At 44.3% G+C, this 20,404-nt stretch overlaps 1 protein-coding gene and 1 long non-coding RNA gene across 7 annotated transcripts in view; one reads left to right on the top strand and one right to left on the bottom strand.

Annotated features, from left to right (window-relative positions):
- Positions 1-20,404, top strand: part of LOC308412197 (nuclear factor 1 B-type-like) — a 64,533-nt gene that overhangs the window by 6,868 nt on the left and 37,261 nt on the right. The window lies entirely within an intron of this gene.
- LOC308393529 lies at positions 4,653-9,087 on the bottom strand. 2 transcript variants are annotated; one of them, XR_013970998.1, is made up of 4 exons: positions 7,535-9,087; positions 7,251-7,383; positions 5,573-5,637; positions 4,653-5,474 (listed from the first exon to the last, which is right to left on the bottom strand). It is a non-coding gene; the product is annotated as an uncharacterized lncRNA (long non-coding RNA). The 2 variants fall into 2 exon arrangements; XR_013970997.1 differs by having other exon boundaries at positions 4,653-5,637.

Below are 20,404 nucleotides of genomic sequence, written 5' to 3'. Positions count from 1 at the left end.
TGCCGCCATCCTCAAAATTCCCATTGAGTGAAATGCTTGGCAAACGCCGAATAGCGGGGATCACTCAGATGGCCATCTTTTTCTTTTCCTTCTCCAGTTTTTGCAAACTAAAGCGTCGCCTTCTTTTCTTTAAGTTACCGAGCGGTCCACAAACCCAGACAATGCAGCCATGTTGTGGTAGCGTGCGGCACGGCGCCATTTTGTTTTACACGGTGCCAGGGAGGCAGGCAAAATCACCAGTAATGGTTGTTAGAGGTTTGGAGGTTGGCATCAAACTCTCTTTGTCTGCTTGCAGCGTGCCTTTGATTCGTTGGTTGGCATCCGCAATGCAGTGGGCACGTTGGGAAAGTTTTTTGACAGTGGCAGAATGGAAGCCGCTGCCTTTGTTCTGCTGCAACTGCACGAAACAAACAAACATACAATCAAACACAAAGAAAGTAGCAAACGGCTCGGGCTGCAACAGAATCTGGTTATTGTGCGAACTTTGTGGGGGGGAAAAAAGAGCGAGTTCGGACTGTGATTTTTAATGTAGTTCTGCTTCTGCCGTGTTTTCTAATCCGTTATTTCGCTGCTGTTATTTATTCTGGAAAATCTTTTTTTTTTTTGTTACTTTTCGTGAGAAAAAAAATGGGGTTCATAGAGTGTTTGTTTTTGATTCTGGTGGGCTGCTGCCTGAGAAAGGTCGGCGGGTTGGCAGCGAGTGTACCGGGTGAATTTTGAGAGGGCACTCAGCTCCCTTGTTCTGGGGCACAGACGCGTTTAGCCAGGCAGAGCTGTAGCACCCATGTGCATGCCCAGATGAATGCCCGCTGGGAAGTAGGCTGGGGGCTGGGAGTGGGGGTTGTGGCATCCATTGTGCCAACTGGCAGGCCGCGTTCAATGCAGGGCCCGGGCTTCTCACACTCACACACACATACTGCCGTGGTAATCCACTGCACCATTTTATCATTTTCCAATAAAACAAGAAGGGGAATTCTTATTTGTTTTTGTTTTTTTTAAATCATCAACTCTCACCTCCTAGATTCATATTTTGCATATCCAGTTTGACAGCGTGATGGAATAGTTGCAACGGGGCATGTAGATAATCATCGTGTCGGGACATGCTGGGAGTCTCTAGGCCTCGTTTGTATGTGGTTTTTGTTAGGCTGCTCATCCCTGTTTGTTCACGCAACTGCAGAGATATACTTATTGTGTTCACTTGTTCTTTCAGGCCATGTATGGAAAAAAGGAGAAATTAGAGAATAACATTGTAAAAAGGCTTTTTTTATTAAGATTATTAAGATCTTACATGATCTTCAGTGACTAATTCCTAAAAAGATTTCCGAGCATTTAGAAAGTTGGCAGTGGATTTCCTCAGAAACCGTGAGAGTCGAGGATTGCTGAGGTAGTCCAAATCGGGATGAAAGAAGTCAAGGTCAAGCAGCCTTCCCATTAGTCGTGTGCTGAAAGTTAACGTGGCCATAAAACATCATTACCTTTACTCCCACCCCCACACCCCCTGTGATGTTTTTTTTCCATGATAGTTTGTAGAAATGGATGGATTACCTCCGGATACAAGCCGCCATGTTAATCAAAACCTTGTTTTACAATTGCCAGGCTTAACCTCTGCCCCTAAGGTCACGACCTTTACAAAGAGATGTGACAGGGTGTCCTCTGAAGTTTAATTGAGCAAAACAGATCAGTGAAAACATGCCTGTGCTGGCCCGGGGCACGTGGAGGAGGAAGACTTTTTGCCGTGGGGGTGGTGGTGGTCAGCAGAGCTGTTGGGGAAGGGCGGATTCTCTTAAGCCCCTGTCGTTGAACTCTTCAATCGGGGTCAAACCACAGCAGTCATGGGATCACCGGTGGTCTCTTGGCAACTGTTTGTCTCCGCTCTTCTGCCACTTCTTGTGGTATAGCCAGTGGTCCCTTGGTTCACTGGCCTAAGTGAGGGGGAGTAAGCCCTTGTGATTGTCTCCCGCACACACCCCTTCACCCAATGAACCAATCCCTCAAGCTGGGTAGTCTGGCTGGTCGGTATCTTCAAGACTCTCCACTGCCTGCTCGCCACACTGCTCGGGATCGCTGTTTGCATCTTGTTTTCCGCCTGGCTGCCTCAGAGGCTTTGGTCAGGCGGCCAGTGCGGAGGTCTGACCTTCTGGGTCACAGTGGAGGTCTGTGACTAAGCAAAACATCTAACCCTCCCTGCCTCTCTCCCCCCTCGTATCCCCTTATCCTCCTCTGCCATCAGGAATCACCCCTGCGGCACACTGCCCGGCCAAGTGACTCTCACTCCTTTTCTCTCCCGTTCTCTTTTCTTTTCTCAGTCCCTGGCTTTCCCTCAAGCCTGAGACTCTGACCATGACAGCTGTCCCAGGCCCAGGCGCTTGGCCAGAGAAATGGCGGCTGGGTTTATGCCAGAAACGTGAAACAAAACTTGTTGTAAGGAGGAGCGCATTAAAGACACCGCTGTCAAGTTTAACTACAGTTACTCAACTCCTTGTAAATTTTGTGCCATAATGTTAGAACAAGTCTGGAGAATAGCTCTCATTGCAGTCGAGATGGAGTTTTATCTTGAACATGAATTTTAAGGAACAAGCTAAACCCCAAACCCTGGGAAAAACTGTAACCACTGATGCCAGAGATATATAGAAAAAAATCTTCACAGTGAACTGCACAACCCTGTGCTTAGCTTCCATGCTGGCTTCCTTATTAGTATGCAATAGAGCCTGCGGTGTCTGGCTACCTCTCTCTCAGAGCCATAACCTATCGAACACATTCTCTCAATCTAATCCACTTAGAACTCCCTCCCAGCTTCACCGCTTGCCTTATTGATTTCCGCTTCCCACTAAATGTCTTCCCGATCCTTTTTCTCTTAACCCGGCAGCTATTTATGTTTTGCAGTGCAGCCTTTCTTTCTTTCCTTTTCTTTTTTTTTTCACTTGCTTTCTTGCTCTCTCGCTTATTTTCTTTCTGTATTAATGTCTTCACCCCCTTTCCAGGATCTTTGGTTGTTTTGTGATCTCCATCTGACTTCCTTCTGCCTTCTTTCCTCTCCTGCTCTTTCTCAAACAGTAACCTGGGTGCATTGCAGCCAGGTTGCCTGGCACAGTATGAAGCTTGTGTTATTAGCAGCGGGGCTTTGCTCGAGCAAATACCTCAAGGCTTAAACAGGCCGTGTTACCTCCTTAGCCCTCTTTTGTGTGCCATGTGTACATAAATCGCCATGGAAACAAGGCAACTCGGAGCAGAGGCCACAGAGAAATGTGGATGCTTTCTTTCTCAACAAAATTTACAACTCCCTCCTTTGCTCCGCTACAGTGTGTTTAATTTGCTTGTGTCACAGTTTGCGCTGTTGCATCTGTCAAAAAAACGGGACGAGGCCTTTCTTCTGCATTGTGAGGCTCAGGCATTGTGTTGAAAAGGCTTTTCTTGTGTATTTCAGCAGGAGACTCAGTTTTGCGTTCGTGGCTACACTTGGTTAAGGTCTGCAGTTTGTGTCATTAGTCTATGGTTAAGATCTCAGCTTCCCCACACTTTCCCAGGCTTTTTTGGGGAGGACCCCAAATGCATTTCAAATCCCCCCGAGGCCACTTGACTGGAGGACCGGCACCTCCCACTTCACCCGGATAGATTCCCCACCCCCCATCCTGTCTGCCAGTCCTACCAAATGAAGACAAATGGGTACATTCACCCTTATGCCAGACCTTATCACTGTCCTGCCTTACAAAGCGGGCCCTCCCTGCTGCCTGAGCTTCTCCATCCAGTGGCTGCGCCCTCTTCTTCACCGTTGTACTAGCGTAACTGCTAGAAAAACCTACTGTTGTCCCATCTGCCTGCTAGACTGGTCATGTAAGACAGCAGAGTCTGGAGTGAAAAGAAGGATAAGAAGGTTTAGAGGGAAGACAAAAAGTCTTAGTTAGAGAATTTGTGTGAAGATGTTCTTTGACCTTGCATTTTTTCCAGTCAGTCAGGAGAAAAGCACCCTCGAGTATCAGAATGAGACTTTTATGCAAAAGCCAGTCCCCTTCACCCAGGATGGAGGCTTGTGAACAACCAATGAAGGGAAGAAAAAAAAAGGAAGGGGTAGTAGGTGGGGTGTTATTGGGAACTTTGGGCAGGGACAGACAATCGGAGTGGTTGCCCAGGAGACACTGACTTCTCTGAGCAGCACCCCCCACTCTGCTTTGCCCCATCAAAGTCTTTTCAGGCCAGACAAGGCCGATCAGTGGCCTAGAGTGATGGTTGTCTCTTCCTTTGTCTGGCGTTACAGTACGGCCCATCACTGTGACGGCTCGACAAGACCTGAGTGGAACAGAAAAAGAGAGGCCCGCCATCACAGCGCCGTGCGAAATGTACTTTTGGGTGGGCATGTTGTTGTTTGGGGTGGGGGGCGAATCCCCAGAGAATTTCTTTCTAAAGTCAGTGCAGTGGGTCAGAGAGGGGATATGGTGTCTGGGGCTTGGGAATGGCCTGCTTGGGACGGATTCATCAGCACCCCATTGAGTTGTCAAAGCAAGCAAAAGGAACTGCACTCCTCCCTCGCATATGTTGGGTTGACTTTTCCCAAAAAAAAAAAAAAACCTCCCAAATTTAGAAACCAACTGTTAAGCAGCAGCGCAATAAACAATAAACACTGAGTGCATATATATTATTTTTACTGGCTCTTACAGTAAGAAAAGTTATATAGCAAAAAAGGGGAAAAAGAAGTCATTTACATTTTTAGCATGTACAGCAACTTGTTTTCACGAAGAAGCAGCAGGGCTGTGTTTGATTAAAGTGAGCCATACACGGGGTAGACAGGAGAGGAAATGTGGACTTCTCGTTGTTTGTAACGACATGAAAATCCCATATCTCAGGATCACCAAACTGCAGATGTTACACATTTTCCACAGAGGTACTTTCTCCTCTGTCACAGGCAGTTCTGCTTCTCTCTTTACATCAAGGCATTAATAAAAAAAACTCAGTGATTAAAAAGGAGAACAGAAAAGTGCACATTTCCTTCATATTATCTGTAGATGCATGTGCATAAATATGGGAGAATTGCACCGCCATAAATGCAGCATTCACAACAACCCAGCAACTTAAATCAGAAGTGAAAATAAGCTCTTCCTATTTTAAACCATACTACAAATTGTAATCACAAAATGTAGCTATTAATTATAACTTTTTCAAAATGAAACGAGGGGAATTTTGATGTTGTAGTAGTGATGAAATTGTTAGCCCAAAGTGCTAATACTTGTGTTAGGAGTGGGCTGGTCCAGTGCCGTGTGTGCTCCCGTGATTAAAGCCAGCAGGAGCACTAACAGGATAGTTAATGAAGTCCATTATTTTTCTTGAAGAAGAAGAGGCTTCGTTACCATGGTGTCCACTAAAAGTCTGTGTGACGATCCGGATCCCAACAGCTTGAGTTCTTCTCGAATTGTCCCGCTCTCTATGCTGGCACAAAGCTCCAGCTGGTTGTTTAGCTCACAGGGACTTTCAGAGAAGCGTCCCTAAATTTGACATGCAAATCCAAAAATGTACACATGGAGACCTGTGTTCTCACTTATGCACGTAGAAACTGCAACAAATCCGTCTTGTGGTTACTCACCTGCACTTCTCCTCAAAAGACTGCGTTTAGTTTTGGTGAGCAGCAACTCCTCGCCACTCCGGGAGCTGTCAGGCATAAAAAAGAAAAAGCTGAAAGTGGGATTCCTTTTTAAAAGCTTGTTCCAGATTTACCAAGTCAAGATTGTAATTAGGCCTCCAACATGTGCACATACCTCCAACCCACAATTACACTGCACATTCCTGCTCGCCCCCTAAAAAAAAAAGCCTCTCCTCCAGCATCCGTCTCCTAAACCTAATGCTGTATTCTACATTAGTAGGGAAATTTGGCTAACAGGAGGTCATCAGGCTCTTGTTATCTGTGTTGTATCCCACTCTTGCTCGTTGAACAAAACCCAGACGCTGACTAATTTGAGCTCTGCCCAACAGGGCCGTGATGTAATCGCAGATCTTCCCTCATAATTTTCACCGAATTGTTTGCAACCCGTGGTCTGGGATCTGTGCTGGTTTAGCATAGTCCTTTTGAGCAGTTATGATAATGACTCTAGTTGACCTACAGATGGCTAAATGAGTAATGCTCAAGCTCATCATCTCTTATGGGATCCCCGCCGAGTCTGCTCGGTGTTTCCCAGGAACATCTTCATCTGCTTATGCGGGCCCTGTTCTGCAAACTGTTAGACGCTCGCCTGACATTTTTTACTCCCTTTTTTTCTGCAAAACTTCTGGCTGTAACTTGCGTTGCCATGTGTGTCTTGTTAAGGGCAGTTATGACAAATGGCAGCAGCTGTACAAACTAATCTCTCTGTAGCTTTCACACATGGCGCCCAATTAACAATGGACCACTGTGGGGCCCTAATCCACGGTGCAGCCATCCTCTGGTCCCGCTTGCTGAGCCAACTGCCCCAGGAGACTCTTCTCCTCTCCACTCCTGCTAGCCAGCCTCTTAACTCCATTCAGATGGGAGCCGAGGAACAACGCCTTCAGTTGGAGACACGGCAGCCATCTTGTTTGTTTCCATGTTGGGAATCCAGGTTCCTAACGGTAAAGAGTCTGGGTTTTTAATGTCACATTGGAGTGCTTTGGGATCGGGTTGCAGCCCCAGAGAGAAGACGTGTACGTTACATTTGAATGTTTGGACTCGTGCACATGCAAACGCGTGTGCTTTCTGCTTGTGGGCCTGTGTGGTATGGAATAAAATACATGCAAGCAGATGAAGTTGATAGATTTAGCAAAATGTCTCAAGAACAGGTGGGTGGGAAGAGTTTTTTTGTTGTTGTTTTTTTAAATATGTGTGTGTATGTGCAATCCAGATTCCCTGTCAGTGGGCATATTTCCAGTAGTTGCATGATGAAATACTGTTTCTCCGGGCCTCAGATTGTTGAACGCACTGTGTAATAGACTTAAAGTTCTGGTGGAGAGCGTATTACTCGGTGTGCTCACTGCTTGTGCAAATTTATGGGATAAACTGTGTGAAGGCAAGGGAATGGTAGCCCACAGTCCTTAATGGTTCTTTTTAACTTTGGAATTATACCAACAATCACATACATAAACCATATTCATTCAGTTTCCCAGGAAAAGTTTTATTATGACTTTCTTTTCATCCAAGGGCATGTCAGCAAAGCTTCATATGGCTTTGCTAAAGTATCCCTTTTTCAGTTTTACATTACAATTAATAATTCCAGTCCTGAAATACAGTAAGACAACAACCCTTGGATACGAACCAGCATGAAATTTTTTTTCCACATTTTCTCCGCTCTTATCCAAAACAAAGCCACAAACGGGAGTTTGAGACTCAAAAGGAGGGTGTTGAAGGGTCGGCGGCCATCAGGAAAACGATGCAGGCCCCTGCCAAATCTATGACATGAATGAAACAAATGGATGAAGGAAAATGAAAATGGTTGGGGTGTGATCTCTGGCAGGCAGAGCGAAACCAGTGCCAACTATTATGAATGGGAAACTGCTGCTGAGCTAATGAAAAAAAGAACAAAAAAAAGAGAGAACTCACTTTTTTTTTTCATCCGCCATCCAAGAATAATTAACCGCGGGCAGGCCTTCTGGTGAGGGTGGAGAAAGCCACAAGACACTTGACTAACATCTCACCGCAAAGGAGGACAGCGACACACAAAGAGGGGGGGAGAATAGGAGCAACAAAAGGAGGTTTATAGGGGGACAAAGTAGACTTCTCAGTTACTTTAAGCTGTGAAAAGAGAAGCTAAAGGTGGCGTTTTAAAAAAAAAACAAAAACGGTAACTGTTTTAAAGGAAGGAATACAACATCAAGTCAAAATGCCCATAAAATCCTAGTTAGCTATTGATGCAGAATAAATGCATAAAATGATTTCAGTGAACAGACTTTTAACTTTTTAGCAGCAGGGTGTTTGGCTTCAGTACGTGTACTGTATCAGTTAATCAAGAAAAAGTTAGTTCAGCTTAATTTAGATTCATTAATCATCATTTACGAAGCCAAAAATGTCAAACGTTTCTTATTCCCAGCTTTCAGCCTGAGTATTTTTTTGCTTGAATCTTAATCTACTAGTCAGGCAAAAACCATAAAAGAAAGATTTGCTTTTGGATCTGAGAAGCTTAAGACCAGGCGTTTTGACATATAATAAAAAAGAATCAGTCAAAAAAAATGAAAACAATAATTTCTTCCAGCCCTACTGTCCTGTCCTGTACTGAACTGTATGCATCTCCCACAGCCTGCTCCCATGTAGGCAGGATGACATGATGGAAAGAGCAGAATGGGGGCCAGATGTATGTTTATATATAGGACCTGACAAGGATACAGAGCACGACACCAGGCAGAGGCTTTACATATCACATGCACATTATCACGTACACCATATCCTATAGTGATAAGGTCTGTATGTACAGTATGTTTAGCAAAAAAAAAAAGAAAACCTGGTAACGATGCACGGTGGATAGAGCTTTGTCAAACCGGACGGATTAATGCTGGAAGAAGGTGCAGAGGCTAATTACAGGAGTTAGTGTGTGTAATCAAAGAAGAAGCACTTTAAAGTCTCAGTTTTAGTTCTTTAGTTGTATTTTTTGTGTGTGTTTTGCTTCCCTCGCTGAGAAGCCCTAAAGTGCCGGCTTTTATTTTAATCCTTCAGACGCCGCCCTGTAGCCAAGAACAGCAATAGTTTTGTTTTACCTTCAACCTTTGTCGAGTTCGGCGTCTTGTATGCCGCAAACATCGCCCGAAGGCTGACAAAGCATTCACTGTTTTTAGGCAAATGCTCAAAACAAAACGCGGTTTCCCCATTATGGCGATCAAAGCGCCGTTATCGACGATCAACATATTCTCACCCAAACACAGAGAGGAGAAGAATGCCCCATTGACTGATACTGCCTGCTAGGCTGGTTGCGCTGATCTCCTGAAGAAAAGATCAGTGTCGCTGGTGGACCCCACACTCCTCCCAACTGCCTCCCCTCTCTTTGCCTTCTTCCTGCTATATATGTCTCAATACTTGAGGGTTCTTAGAAAGGGGGAGCTGAAGAAGGCTGCATGTGTGTAAGTGTATTGTTGAGGTGCTGCCTAGGGAGACTATCCCATGCTGGCGGTGTGTGTGTGTGTGTGTGTGTGTGTGTGTGTGTGTGTGTGTGTGTGTGAGTGATGGTGGTGGGGGGAGCTGAAAAGACGGAGCCGTCACCTGCCAGACTGCTGGAATGTTAATGCCACGGCTCTGATAATTGGATTTTGTACACACCGTCTGTGAGGAACGTCCAGCAACTTTCCCCCTCTTATTGTTCAACCCAGCCCCGGACCCTCAATAGAGCTTGTCTATGTTTATACAAGCACTCACGTCTCAATAAAGACTGTTTACAATGTGTGTGTGTGTGAGTGAGTGCGGTGTTGGACTTCTGAATCACAGAGCAATTGTGTGTGACGGGGGGGGAGAGACTGTAAATGAAAACAAGTCGGTGTCAGATTATCAAAATGTGGCAAACATTTAAGATATTAAGAGATTTGTTAGGGCTTAAAATCCGATTTTTCAAGATTTTCCTGGTGTTGCAGAAAGATTTTCTCGGATTAAAGCTTTTCTTTTTTCAAACCTCATAGATGAACTTGCCACTAACTATTCATCAAATCACTCTAGCACCATTCCTGATCCACATGTCAAGTCGAAGGTAGACACACCCACTCTGAGGTCAAAGGTGGAGAGGAAGCGCTTCCTATTGGCGAAGTGTGTGTGAGGCGTACATGATCTCAGATCATTAGGGAAGTTATGGCTCTTGTTTGCATTGGGGAGGTGGGGTGGGGGGTGAGCCTGGATTCAGGCCGGGAGCTGTGACGCACTGGTTTCCCCCTCCGTGGCCTCCCGTGCTATTTCCACCCAGGCTGCAGCGGCTTGATCTGGTTAAACGTCTCGGCTGCACTGACCTGAATTCCTCGTATTCACCTCAGAAGACCCATGCCTTAGCCAGCCAACGATCCAGCCATATTCTTTCCCCGCAGCAAGTGTGTAAACGTTCCTTCCTGTACATAGAGAAGCTATGTTTAAAAAAAAAAAAAGTTATCCTATTTCCAGCTTAATTCTTCGGAGCAGAACTGCTAGGAACAATGACAGCGGTTTTTCTTTTGGCAGAGTGACTTGTTGTGATTAGATAAACAGCCTCTAATTGTATTTAATCTGTGTTAAAATAAGGCATTTGGAACAATTACTTTGGTATGTTTACCAAACAGCTGTTGTATGGATCCTTTCTCCTTTTTTTTTCTTTCCACATCTTTCTAAGATATAATGGATTTGGTTCACCTCATTGATTAGTGGGGAAAATAAGATAGGCGCTACATTAACTTACGCATGGGTTTGTTTTCAGGCTTCAACTGTTACAGAAATAAAAGCACAAAAATCTATTTAGTTTGGGTAAGATTTCATTAAATTTAAATGGCTTTTAGTTAAGGTCCTGGTTTTCCATTTTGTGTCATTTCGAGAGTGTTCCTCTTTTAGAAAAGACAGTTGGTTATCTAAAGCATAGTATTTATAAATTTACAGGGTTATTCTCACATATGTACAATTTGTGAATTAACTTGCTTAAGATATTGGCTCCAGAAAAGAAAAGAAAGAGTTATAATAATATTCTTAAAATGTCTCACCATGTGTACAAAGACAGAAGCTTATTGCTGCAGGTAGGAGCCCTTCATTTCCCTCCACTGTTTTGCTCTTTTTCCCTTTAACCTAGCAGTAGTATACTGTTGCATAAACAATGGTCCTGGCAGCCACCTTTGGGCTGTTGTAGCCTTCCACAGGGCTGAACTCTGGCCAAGTGGATGTTGTTGCCGAAGACGGCCCAAAAGCCAAACACACAAGGCAACCGGAGGCATCCGTTCCAAGAGGCTTGCAGTCGGCAGCCAATACGAGGGGACAGTAGCATTTGACAGCTCTTGGGTTGTGTGAAGGAACTTTGAAATTTAAACAGAGTGGAATGATTTGGCCACTGCCCACAAAGTGACGCATTCCCTGCAAATGTCACAACTTAAATGAAACGTGAACCACTCTTTGGAGTGTGGGTGAAGTGCTTGTTTGTGTGTGCGCTGTGTGAATTGACATGCTGCTTGTGTTTAGTATTCATAATGAGGTGTTGCAAAATGCATGCTCTCTGCATATCTCGCTCGACTCACCCACCACCTGTATAAACAACAGTGCTATTGCGAAACGGTTCCAAGGAAAGACTCTTCCCGGGCTTGTCAGAATGAGGTCAGCGAACACTACTCTTTTTCTCTCTCGTTTTCCTCGTTCTCCCTGCCTCGCTCGACCCTGCTCTCTTAGTTGTTCTTTGTCCTTGTAGAGCACAGGAGGAATAAGGCCACTGGATCATCCTCAAGGCAGCTCTATCCACACACAGACTGTAAATGCATACTGCTGGGTGGAGATGCTCAATTATTTCCATAGTACATCTAATGACAGGACATTATTGTGCAACAAATGGGAATTTTAGTAGTTACAAAAGAAAAGTATTTAAGTAGCTAAAGGCAGAATTTACTTGGAGGACCCTTGGATCGTCTTGTAATGAGGATGGGAGGGTCACTTTATCCAAATTCTCACAGCATGACATCATCTGACCCCCCCCGATCATTTTACCCTGTCGCTGCACAAAAGCATGCTCAGGGACGTAAGAGGAGTTCACATGTATCATATGCTTGAAGTTGAGGAAGCAGCTAATCGCACCGCCCCAACCAAACGCCGTGCTCCCAGAGGCACTGGTGGCGGACCGCGTCGTGTCTGGAACGCTGTAACAGGATCTCCAGAGAGGAGCACAAAATGGGTGCTTTGTGTCCAAGATTTGTCCAGACAAACTCCGATAAGGAAACCCAACAAGGGCGAGCCAAAGGAGCAGCCTCTGTGACTTGGGCAAATAACCTTTAATCTAGGTCATGCAGCCAGATAGCGTCCACGGCAGCGATAGCCTAACTGCCAGTGGTGATGTTAGCGCTGATGGGAGCAATAAAGAAAAGGTTAATGTGGCCCTTCCTATGATGGCTCATAAAAGTTTTGTTTTTAATGTAAATACAATTTCTCATGTGCCATTAGGCTAAATGGGAAGCTGACCTAATTATTAATGAGTTCTCCATTTGGTCAAAGTTGGGGTCGATTCCTCATATGGTCGTGCATAAAGTGTCTTTGGGAACGATGCAGCTGGTGGCATTTTTAAGAACCTCCTACACATTATTTTCAGAAAGGGCCAAACCTTAAACAAATACTGTTTGGTTAGTTCTGCACGTTGTGGCATTGGACTGATTGCAGCGGTGGCCCCGCTGAGACCAATTCTCTTGGCAGTCATAACAAGACCCATACACGTCTCCCCCCATAACTGCGGCCAGCCCCTGGGGCTGTGTCAGTCTCCTTCTGCCCACATCTCCATGCACGTCCCAAAACGATCTACAGGGGAGGAGGTGGGGGGGCAGAACTGGTTCTGCTACACGGACCATATGTGTCGGCAGACCACAAAACGCTGAAGCCATTACTTGGCCCACTCTTGAAATTGAAAGCAGGAGCCAGTAACAGCAGCAGCAACAGCAGCAGCAAGAGCTAGTTTTGGCTGAGTGTATGGGGGCAGTGTTGGGAAAGCCCAGTCAGATGGTAGTGCTCATGCTGACTTGTTGACGGCAGCAGGCTGCAGACGGCTAATGTCTTGTTGTCATAGTGCCAGCTCCTCCCTCTCATGACTTCTCAGTGATGACGCTTGTCTGCTTCTCTCTGTTTCAAATTTGCTAATGCGTCTACATGTGTGTATGGTTATTGAATCCCTGAAACGGGCTAATAGAGATCTGCTAACAGTGCCTTTTGGATGCTGTAACAGTTCAATAGCAGACTTTTATAGGGGAAAAAAATAAATATAACAGAATATACGCGCAAGTGGGGTTGCCATGTTTAGCAGGACTGGTTCCAGTATTTTCCCGCAGTCATTCCAGCTAGAAATGGAAGCTTACCGAGTACAAGATTGCATTACACGCGCTGAAAAAGAGTATTTAAGCAACTCTCCAAGCAGCTCTTATATTAATGATGAAAAATCGCACAACAGCTGCCAAGTAATTCTGCTCTTGCGCTTGGCATTTAAAAAAAAAAAAAGAAAGAACAATATCTTTTCAGCATTAGTTAGCGGTCCCCCCTTTTTCTTAAATGTTCATGCTGCTGTGTACCGCACGTATCTAATGCATTAGTTCAGGGTATTGTTTTACTACCGCATACATTATGCATTGTAATTGTTGGTAATTTATGTACAAGACAGGATGATTTGTGGGAAATTTGCTTTTTTGAAATTTCTCATGTGAAAGACGCTGCGCTTGAGGCAGCTGGTTGATTTTATTAGTGATTTATTGCTCGCAGTTGGGTTTGTGCTTGAACATTAACAGGCTTTTTATTCACTGCGCTGTCTTTGCATCTGCATGCATGTTTGTCCTCCATTCTTGACTTAATTCCCATCAGCTGAGTTATGGTTCACTTACTCAACTGGGCCTCGTCCGGTGCCACTTGGTTTTAGGTATCATCTCGAGGCACCATGTTGGGGACGTAACACTGACGGACAAAATAACAGCCTTCTCCTCCCCCACTGATGCCTTTTTAGAGGTGGCACCCAGTTCTGTTGTGTGTGGCGTTTTGTAATGCATTTATTTATTTCTTTATTTGCTCAAACGGCGGGTGTTCGCAGGATAAGGGCTCACGCAGAAGACTTATCTTCAAGCGCGCGTCTGTCATCTGCCGCCGCAGACAGAGTGTTCTTTCATTCGCTCGAGTGAATGAGGGTTCACAGAGATTTAAGGGCCAGCATTGTTTGTGCTCTGCGATGCTTAATCACTTTTGATTGGACACCATATTAAAACTTGGGCTCTAGAAGGGAGAGAGGCTCTTCGTCTAGGACAAGTACCCGTGCTCCACAAGGGGAAAAAAAAAAAAAAGGAGGAGCGCCGCCGCCTTGCTGGGTGGATGACGAGGACAAAGACACGCTGACAGAGTAAAGCCAAGAGATGGATGAGATGAAGATAGATGAGAGCGAAGGTCTTAAGCAAAGTGAAAGTTAACACTAAGTTAACAGTGCTACTTGCATAAGGCTTGCTGATTTTGTTCATCGAAAAATGCACGTGTTCAGCATTTGCAGCAGTTTTCAGCAATGAGTGTTTTGCAACAGTAGCATTAGAGGTTCTGCAGCTTTGCTTCCAGCGCCTTATCTTTGCTTGAGCTCAGCGAGTAAAGATGTCGACTTATTCCTAAAGTGCTTCACTTTCCCACACAGCCCCTGCACTCCATTTCACTGCAGCACTGATTACACGTAGTGTTTACATATTCCATAGAGCACTGTGACAGAGATAAACCTCTCCTGATGCTTATCCCCTGGCCACAATGTGGAAACCACTAAGATATAATGTAAACCAAAAGTCGCAGCTGCCCTTTCATGTCTCAAGTGCCAGTTCTGCGTGCTGAGCTAGACTTTTGAGAGCTTGGCTTTAAGTGGCATTGGTTAAATTGAAGTTAAAACCATCATACTTTTTTTTGTCCTCCTTCTTTTTCTTCTTCTCCCTGGAAAGCTGCTTTCATAAGTGCATTTTCAGTCTTTTCACGTGGCATCGCTCAGAAATACAAGTATGGAGGTGTTTCAACTTAAAAGGTATTGCATTAAACATTTTAAACGTTTAGCCAGCTCCTTTTGCTTTATAATCAGATGTGAAAAGTTTGAGCCGCTCGTTCTGGTAAAGAACAGTGTTTGACATGCATCGTTTAGAGATTTGGGAGTGAATATTTGTGGCTAGGGATATGCATTTGATATGAAATGTGATTAATGATGCACACATCAGCGCAAGAGGGGAGTGTTCGCCATAAAGTAGGTTGTGGGATTATACAGAGGGCTGCACTCAGAGGACGTCTTGCCATTAATTGGCCTGTCTCTCCTGTGGCTCCAAGTATTGCTGTCGCTCTCCTCAGCAGACTGCAGTTTGTACACGTTATCACTCTTGAGGTCCTTCGCAGTAAATGTGTCACAGGGAAATTGTGCTGGCCTAAAAATACCCTCGCATCGTCTTGAATATGGAATTCTGAGTGTCTCAGGGCTCTCAGGACCCGGCGCCGTATTAGTCCGTATAGTCAGCGATGAAACCGCTGCTGGAATCATCAGCTCATTAAAGGATCTTTCCATCTTCTTGAATTCAAGAAGCTTTGCATTCAAAGATTCCATTTAAACATTCATTCATAGTTGACATAAACGTGCCTCATATCCTTTACAGTTGGACTCCTGCATGTAGGGCTCGCCTCACCACCCTCTCACAGTCAGACACCAAGGGTAGACTTTAGAGAAGATGCTATGCCACAGTTGCCTGTGCTAACTAAGAGAAATGATATTGCAATCTTCTTTAATGATAGTGCTCTATGGCCGGTTTGTTATGTACCTCAGATCTTCTTTACGTGAACACCTCCATAGTCAAATAACTCTACAGTGAGTCTTAAACGGTCGTCGCTTGAACTTAAATGTGTAAAGGTGAATTTTCTCTTCACAGCTTTGACAGACTTGTGTACTCTTTGCTTTGCACTGACTCTAAGTTGTCCTCATAAATCTAATACTAATCCACCAAGTGCGAGCTCATCCCTCTTAATTTGTTTGCCCGCTTTACATCCATGGAGATGTTCTCCAGTGACATCTAAGCCATCACGTTGACAACCCCTAGTGGCGTCTAATACTCTGACTGATTCTCTTCTATAGCTGCTTTGATGCTCCCTTTTATTATGTTGGATGGGGCTATTTTTTCCCCTCCTCCTCTTGTTTACGAAAGAGGCCCTGATAAGGCCTTCAGTGCACAAAGCTGAACTTGCAGTCTGCTGCTTGGCCACTTGGGCAAAGCTGAGGCCTACTTTAATCAAGACATTAGAATGACCCACTTCATCTTATGCTAATTTGTTTTTTTTTCGGTTTTTGTGGGGAAAATTAGCTCAGATTGACTCTGAAGAAATGTTTTTGGTCTGTTTAATAAGCTTATATCAAAGTAATAAATGTGCATTGAAGCAGGCTATGTAGACTTAATTCCTCTGTGTCTTTCTGCCGTTATATACCAGGAACCCTGTTTCTCTAACTCTGTCACTGCATTGAATATTTTTGCTTCGCTATTTGTGTGAAAGCAGGCGTAAGCTGGTGTAAAGCATAGAAGTGGCCCTTTTACAAGGTGCTAATGGACTGCTAGTTCTTGAGGAAAAGCAAAGTGACCGATTCATTAATACCAGTGTTTACTACCTGTTGCCCTTTGACCTCTGTCAGTCATGGTGAACTCAAATACAAGTTGTTGTTGTTCCAGCTTAAGCACCGTGTTTGTCTTTATTGACATGTTGAGTCAAATCTCCAAATGTTTGTCATCACATATCTGTATCAAAAGGAAAAGTGGCACGTTATTATAACATCTCAAATAATCTGAATGACTGACCTTAAACTTTTCTGTGAAAGTGTCAGAAAAGTTTCTTTTTTTAGGCTGGACAAGCATGTTAAATTGGAGCCATGCCATGCGGATAATAGATTGGATTTTGAGTGACATCACCAGCTTCTTAAAGAAAATAAACAGATCTCTTCCCTTTATAACCGGAAAGGTTGTGGGCACAAGATCCAAAAAGCTAAATCATAAGCCCAGAATAAGGCTGTAAAATACACAAGCAATGGCAACGATATGCTACATAAGCTAACTAATGCTGATCTCAGAATCAAAACAGTCTGCTGGTCTCCTGTGCTCTCTGTTGCACTGTGTTTGTTTTGGAGCTGAGCAGAACAGCAGAGAGCAGAGGAGAACAGCAGAGACATGGGCTAGGTAAATGAAATATTAAATGCTAATAAATGAATTGTTTGATAAATATAACGTAATATGTTTGTTTTTCTTTTGCTTTCTGGGGGATCAGGTTTTTGGGTCATTTTTCTTTCACTTTCACTCTTGTCTTTTTATAAACATTGGGATTGGCAACTTTGGAAAAGAAAAAAAAATGAGGCACTGACATGAGTGCGTGGCCAAACCTGCTACCAAAACACTGAATGGAGAGGCTCAGATGACAACACAAAGAAAGTGACTACATTCTCTCCTAAGCATGCCATTACTCCTCTAAATCTCTGCAAAGGAAAGAGTTGTTACGTCTATATTAATGTTTGACTTGTAGGACCTTTGTGATCTTTTTTTCTTCCAATATGTTATGTAACATTATTATGTGATATCACGTCAGACTATAACCTTAGTTGAGGATGAGTGTTAATGAGTCAGTGCCTTTCACACAGTAAAAGTTAATATTTACCAAGAAAGTTGTATTTGTTCCACTTCTATCAAACTTGGATTAAAGTGTGCAAGCCTTGTGAATGTATTCCTTGAAAATGTTTCGTGGCCGAACTGTCCATGTAAGGCAGCTTTTGTAGTCTCCCTTCTTTCCAGCAATCATCCTCAGATGTATTTACTCAGGCTTGTTGTCTTTATGATTTCCTCTGGTGAAATGTTCGTAAATAGCGGTGGATAAAACGAGCGGTGATTTAGTGACCTCGTCACAATGCGCCCCGCTCCAACGGCCGCTTCCTACCTTTGTGTGGTCGAGGGCTCAGGGGTGCGGCAGCGGATACATGGCCCGAATCCCGGCAGGCTCCGAGGAGGGAAGGAAACCTGGTGTCAAAGGCGATCGCATGCCGCTTCTGTTATCCGAGCAACAGACACTAGCGGTTTGACTCTGCCGCAGATTGAATGCCCGGCTGAGATACTGTTGAATGGATGTATGATACGTTTGGCAACGCGTTTTTAGATATAACAAGTTTTTTGCGTTAATTGGAAACTTAAAATACGGCATTTCTCCAAAATGAAAGCAGCAATAGCAACAAGAGGGCAGAGTCCAGTGAAAAGCTTGTTGCATGTGGACTGCTACTGCATGATTTCTTTCTCCTGCTCCGCTCAGTACAGGCCTCTCCTGTAACCTTGAGAGAAGCCTGCGCAGGCCCCAAGTTCAACGAGTGCATGAGGCATATTTTCGCTGAGCGTGCTTGGACCGCCCCACTAAACCCCTCGACCGCCCCCACCCCCACCCGCCCCTCCCTCCTCACCATACATACAGCTTTTTTTTCCTCTCCTCCTCCTAAAGAGGACTCCCTGTAGGCCTTGCCTTTCACGGCGGCTGCAAAGGAAATATATTATGTGTAAAAAGAATTCCATATGGTGTCATATGATCTGTGTAATTCTCCCTGAAATGATAAAAAAAAAAAAGTCACCTTGCACTCACAATTGTGTCCCTTGTGAAAAGTTCTGTAGCTTCTATACTGCCCTGAAACATTCAGTCAACTTTTTTCAACCAGTCAAAGCAAGTTTTTTAACATTTAATATATATTATACAACAATTATAATATATATTAAATGGTGACAAACAAGAGGAACTGCTAACAGTGATGTATTATTCAATAACAAAGTACCTGCTGGAAAGCAGCAGCTTAACCTGCTCAGCAGGGAGTTACTTGGGACCTGCTCAGTTTGATTTGATAACAAAAGCAAAACAGAAAAAAAAAGCTATGCTTCCTTCTTCCTTGATAAACACCTGCAAATCAGTTGCAGCCAGTTTTCTGGAGGTGTGGCTGAAATCAGCTGTTATAGTTTACAGTGAGGCTGGCTGTGTTGGCTGAAGGGGGAGAGTCTGTGGCAGTCCTACGGGTAGGCTGTTCCAGGTAAGCCTTGCCAAGTTCAAGTGGCTTGGACCAAGCCCCACACCACAAATGGGAAGTGTTTCTGCAGGGCTGCCAACCTTGCTCGAGCTGCGACTGCAACAAGTCTGTTGTGCCGTCAGTGTCAGCAAAGAGATAGTGTTTTCTACATGCACATGCACATTCAAGCAGGCCCTCAGGAGGAAAAAAAAACGTTGGCAAGGTCGAGTGTATATATGTAGATGCTTGCCAGGAGGAGGATTACAGAGTCTGCTCCAATGGTGGCCCTTTGATATTCCTTCCAGTTCCCATGATGCAACTGTGGCTAGTGTCAGGAGATAATTTTTTTATGACCTTTAAAGAGATTCCACAGCAAATTAGGTGCAATTACAGTTTGGAATAACTAAAATTCTTAAATAACTGTAGGCATAATATGGCATTAGTTTCTGTTTGTAATTTTTACCTTTTTAATTAGAATAAAATGATGAATTTGCAAGTTGATGATTCACCATATGCATTCGGTCTGACTAATTGTTAAAAAAAAAGGACGGATGAAAGGCAAAATGAGGACACCGAGGAGTTTGTAGGACCCCAGATAGTGAAAACACCTTGAGGAAAACTTTCTGTGAATATAAAAACCACTTCATCAGCAATTATGAGGTAAAATGGGAAATGCTTGTGAGTGTGTGCACACTTTAGCCTGTTTTGTGTGTGAGTGCAGTTGTGTGCAGTTGTGATGGAATGATAGAGTTAAGTCAAATGCAAATACGATCACGTTTCCAAAACTTGCTGCTCTTAAAAAAACATAAAGAAAACAGCCACGCTTGCCTTCCTAAGCTGAGCTATAGGGCACTAAAGATGATACCTCTTCTCCGCACCAGCTTGCAGAATTTACCCCAACCCTGATTGCCCTCTCACCCACCCCTGATCTCAGTTAGTGAACTTTTGGCATCTCAGATAAAGTGGGAAAAAAACAAAACATGCTTGCACAAGTGGAAAGCAAGGGTTGCAGGAGCTGGCTGCAAGGCGAGTGTAAAGGCCCCTGTGGAGTGGCCCTGAGGGGACAAATGCTAGCAGGCTGAGGAAGTGGAGGAAGGAGTGCTGGGAGGCTTGTACAGGGTGGTGGGAGGCGGGTGGGTTACAAAGAAAAGCGGCAAAAGGGGAATTCCTGTTCCTGAACTGAAAAGTGATGGAAAATGTGACTGCTAGATCTTGCTCATGCCGCTCCATGTCAAAACAGCCGAGTGCTGCCGTCATCTGTGCAAATATTTCAAGAGATTATGGTTCGGGAGCCTCGTGGGAAAGGCTGAAGCAAAGAGGAAGGCCAGACTTAACTGAAAGCCTTTCCTTCTTAACTCTATCACAGCAAGAATATAATCACAAAACCACAATATATATGATACCTGCAAACAAACCTGCCAGGTGAGGCCCGATGACATTGTTCTGTGTATGATCCTAACAATTTGGCAGCAGTCCATTTTAAAAACAAAGGCCCTTTACATTTCTCTTCTACATAGCAAGACTGGGAGAAGCCTCACAATGCCTGGGGACACGGCAGGCTTGCGTGCCGGCTACACACAATTGTTTCAGACAGTACGCTCAGCATAACCACAGTTTACTATGTAAATATGATTTGTAATGTTTGAGTGCTCACTGTGATGATAATCTATTCCCGAAACCCTACAACGCTGCTGATGTAACATTCTCTAATCATGTGACCAAACACTGTGGCCACCTCTGTGGATGTCATG

Source organism: Rhamphochromis sp. 'chilingali', assembly GCF_963969265.1.
Source record: "Rhamphochromis sp. 'chilingali' genome assembly, chromosome: 1".
Taxonomy (NCBI): Eukaryota; Metazoa; Chordata; class Actinopteri; order Cichliformes; family Cichlidae; genus Rhamphochromis; species Rhamphochromis sp. 'chilingali'.
The sequence above is the reverse complement of the archived record's forward strand: the minus strand, read 5'-3'. Positions and strand labels throughout refer to the sequence as shown.